The sequence below is a fragment of the Brassica oleracea genome, chromosome C3 (genome assembly GCF_000695525.1).
Source record: "Brassica oleracea var. oleracea cultivar TO1000 chromosome C3, BOL, whole genome shotgun sequence".
Taxonomy (NCBI): Eukaryota; Viridiplantae; Streptophyta; class Magnoliopsida; order Brassicales; family Brassicaceae; genus Brassica; species Brassica oleracea.
Genome location: NC_027750.1, coordinates 19286165 through 19290596, shown reverse-complemented (window position 1 = coordinate 19290596; position 4432 = coordinate 19286165). Strand labels below are relative to the sequence as shown.

The 4432-nt window shown below is 36.0% G+C and overlaps 1 long non-coding RNA gene and 1 pseudogene across 1 annotated transcript; one reads left to right on the top strand and one right to left on the bottom strand.

Annotated features, from left to right (window-relative positions):
- Positions 1-281: 281 nt before the first annotated feature.
- LOC106330052 lies at positions 282-3574 on the top strand (annotated as a pseudogene).
- On the bottom strand, positions 1163-2293 carry LOC106332662. The gene is made up of 3 exons (XR_001268145.1): positions 2056-2293; positions 1878-1984; positions 1163-1674 (listed from the first exon to the last, which is right to left on the bottom strand). It is a non-coding gene; the product is annotated as an uncharacterized LOC106332662 (long non-coding RNA).
- Positions 3575-4432: the final 858 nt, after the last annotated feature.

Sequence of the window (4432 nt, the reverse complement as noted above, 5' to 3'; positions counted from 1 at the left end):
TTGTTCATTAGTTTTCAAGAAACCATCACTTGATGGAGCTTTCACCAACTAGCAGTTATAAGAAGACAAAGAAGAGGTGGTTGCCATAGACAAACTAGTTAGATATGCATTGAAGCACTGTTTTAGGGGTTTTTTGGTTCTTTTTTTTTGCTTGTTATAAATGGATTAAGAATCAAACCACATTTCCACTGTTCTCAGAGATCATACACCACCAGCTAAAAACAAATCAAAGACTTGGTGGTGGATCATCATCCAAATTGACATCTAATTATGATAGATTCATGACGAGTCCATGGAAGAAACCTGCAAAACTCGGTGACGTTAGATCCAATGATTGTTAGACTTAGATGTAAAACCACGTAAGAAGTTAGTTAAAGGTTTCAGTGTCGAGGTTGCTCCAGAATATGATTTTTCTCAACGTGCTTGGACCCTAAATTATAAACAGTAATTAAACTTTAAAATTGATACAGTTTTTAGTTAATATTCATGTTTATCAGTTAGTAGGCTTAACTGAACTTTATTACGCGGTTAGTCATGTAAAGAACATAATGACTTTCTTCTGATCAACCCAACTGTTTCAAATCGACCGACCAACAGGTGAAAATTCATGATCCATTAGCTCTGTGTTGTTAAAGTGATGATCAAGGCAACTGTTTTTTGGTTTGTTTTCTCAACACATTTTGTTGGCGTTTATTAGGGCAAATAAGTGAATTTGTTTCAGCCCGCTAGAGAATTCATATCAATAATCGACGACGGTTATAAAATCCTTTTAGGGAAAATGAAAGATATCAAAGGTGCAAAAGTAGAAAATCAAAAGTTTGGTGCATTACCGTAATGTTGATGACAAGGTAACAAAAACAAAACCTCTTCAATATTTCTCTTCGAATCTGATGGATTTGAAATTTTGAAACATGAACATTTGTCCGTGCTTTAGTATTGGCTGGTCATTGCTCAACGCCTTTATGGCCACTTGAAACAATACCCTCCTTTGCGTCTAACTCATGGGGGAAAGGTGTGGGATATAGTTTTTTTTTTGATAAGTATGTTAGAGCAACATTATTGCTGGGACAAAATTTTGAGTTCTTAGCTTTTTTTATTTTTTTTTTTATACTAAGAGATAATGTTAAGAAACAATAGCAAAAGTGTAAATTATTGGTAGAACTTTATGTTGTCTCTTAGTAAATATTTTCCTTGATCTAAAATGCAGAGAGGTTTAGATGGCAAAAGCTCAAAGACAATGGAAGCCATGGACAAGGAGGAAGAAGGACTAGAGGAAAAAGAAGAGGATGAAGAGGAACACGGTACTCTTCAATACATGCAATACCTGTTGACAGGGCTTAGATGAAACAACCTAGCAAAGAAACTTTGAAAAAGATCAGAGACATTTCTGCAATTGAAGAGTTTGGTTCCCTCAAACTAGTCTTACACTTTCCAGACAACACATAAAAACTCGAAATGCATAAATCTTACTGGATAATTCATTCTATACTAGTGAAGGATAAGGCTTGAGGTATTTTGAGCTTTTGTCTTTCTGATTCACCGTAGTGGATGGCGTCTGTCAAGACCCAGAGAACTCCAAGACCATGAATCCATAGCATAGTTGTCGTAACATCACCAATTGGAGTCCATGCTCCTCCTGCATTTGCTGCCATCACCACAACAGCTCCTAGAAGTCTGCCATTGGTTATTTAACATTAAAACTAAGTCAATGTGATATAAAATACTGAAACACAAAACAGATTATCTCAGCAACGGGTAAAACATGTTTCTTTCAGAATCTTAAGGTGTATATATACAGAGCTAAAACGTTTCTCAATGTGAACAACATAACAAAGAAACTAACTAATATGAGCATAAGGAAAAAAAGTTTTTCATACTTGCGGTACTCTGATTGAGGAACCAGTTTCCTGAGTAAAGAAACCATGACAATGGTAGAGCTCAGGTTGTCTAGAATCGAACTGAGGAAAAAAGTCACAAACCCCACCTACGACACCACAAGTCAACTGAAGAGTAAACCCTTTGAAGAAGGAGATAGCTTTCAAGCTAGAGAGATACTGATGGGGTGAACAGGCAGAGCAGTACGGTTCGAGACGGTGGTGTGACGGCTGAGGAAGATGACTTCGTCAACAGCTTCTCCGGTCGCTTCTTCCCACCGTGAATCCAGATCGTCTTCCGTCGAGAGAGAAAGATGTGAAGAGAAAAAAGCTAAACTCCCTTCAATGAGAGACACGTGTCTTTAGGAGACGTCTTTTTTTGTCCTTAACTAAGAAACGTTTTTTCTAATAACAGCCATTTTTTATTTATTTTTAATCCTAATTATGTTAAGAACCCTAGCTAAGGACAGCGATAATCATTATAAATGAAGCATCTTGAGCAATAAAAAAGGTTAAGCTAGTGGCTGTTTCTCGTACAAAAAGAATAAAAAATAAGAAAGCGCCTAAGAAGAATCAAATTAAACGGGTACGATCATTCGTGTCTCAGCCACACCTGCATTAAGGTGGTGAAGTTCTTCCTTGCCTTCTTAGCAAGGATTGTGTCTCTGATTTGTTTGTCGATGGACTTGAACAGCACCTGAGGGGACGTCGAAATGGAATTGTGAAGCCTGTTATTATTCCGACCACAGCTTAGAAACAGTGGCTTGAACAACAAGACATTTAAGAGTTGAGGAGCAAGACCAGTGCTTCATCCTAACGGTTGGAAGCCCAGCCTGTGAATTACCATCCACCAAACATGTTCGCTACAATCGCACAGGTTTGGTCGATGGTATATACTTTTAACTGTCATTTTCCAATTTAAACTTTGACTTCATTCATATAAATTATAATTTGGGTGGTATAGGTTTTAGAGATTCGTCCTGTGATAGACTGGAACAAAGGAAGAGCGGTCGAGTTGCTATTATAAACTCTTGGTATCAGAGCTGCTTCTGAAATTTTGGATGTTCTATTTTCAAAATAAAAATATTTACAAATTATTTAACTTTTGTTTGAAATCTTGCAAATAATATTTTTGTATTTTAATCAAATATATTTTAGGGTTAAGCAACAAAGATGATTTGCTTCTTTACATTAGAGATGACATAACTGATGAAGATCATTCAAGGGATTATGATATACATATTGTTTCCATAATATCCCGGTTTGTGGTATATACAAAGGTTTAATACAATTAATTTAGTTACATATGTCACCAAAGCGCGCTTACCTTTTTGGGCACACATATGTTTAGAACTCTAGAGTTAAGCTTACTTGAAATAGAAAAGTAAAAATATGAGTTATTTATCAGGAAGTGATTTGCGGTATCGTGCGAGTGAAACCAAAGCAAAAAAAAATGTCATGTGGAGATTCCAGGAATTAGTAAACATGACTGATAAGTCTCCGAAAAATTAATGCACCACCCATCGTATAAAATGGGGCCCACAGGCCGAGAGAACGGATGTGGGATGCTCATTAGCCGTGGACAGGTGGGGTGTTACAAATGATATCAGAGCCGAAACCAGACGAGTGTGGAGTCAGTGAAGGCTCACAGTAACACGGGTAACGATCTTGGAGCACAACAAGGACGTTGCATTATGTGAGAAGGGGTGAATTGTAACATCCCGGTTTGTGATATATGGAAACGTTTAATATAATTAATTTGGCTACATATGTCATCGAAGTGCGTTTATCTTTTCGGGCACACATATATTTATAACTCCAGAGTTAAGCGTGTGCTTGACCTGAAGTAATACAATGATGGGTGACTTATTGGAAAGTGAATCGCGATATCGCGCGAGTGAAGCCAAAGTATGGAGAAAGATCATGTGGTGATAGTATGGTCGTAAACATGACTAATAAATCTCCAAAAAATAAAGCACAGCCGGTTGTAAAGAATGGGACTCATGGACCGAGAGAGCGGACGTGGGAGGCCCATTAGCTGTGGACGGTCAGGACGTTACAGTTTTGATGATTGATTACCATTTACGAATTGGTTAATCGAAATAACTGAACGATAAACATGATGAATCTATCATGCAGGTACTTCGAGATGGAAGTAGGTTTAGGCATTTTGGTATCTTATATCCTACCTATTAGTCATCATTCTGGTCTATCCCCTATATATTATTTGTGAAACATTACAACTTGTTTTTATAGACACATGTCATCACTAGGATGATTCTTAGAATTATTAGACAAATAGGTTGGTCCATCTAATTATATAATAAACATTTTATTAAACTAACCATAAATTCATTATTAATATCATTTATTATTTCCTTAAATAAAGATTACGGAATTACCTAATGTGGGTAAAGTATATATGACAATTAATGATTTTGAATAATAAAGATCTGATAAAAAAAAGAATATCTTCTATCAAATTTGTTTACTTTAAAACTATTAAAATAATTTTTTAAAAAACAAAATAACCATATTATAAAAATTTAGATTTTTCT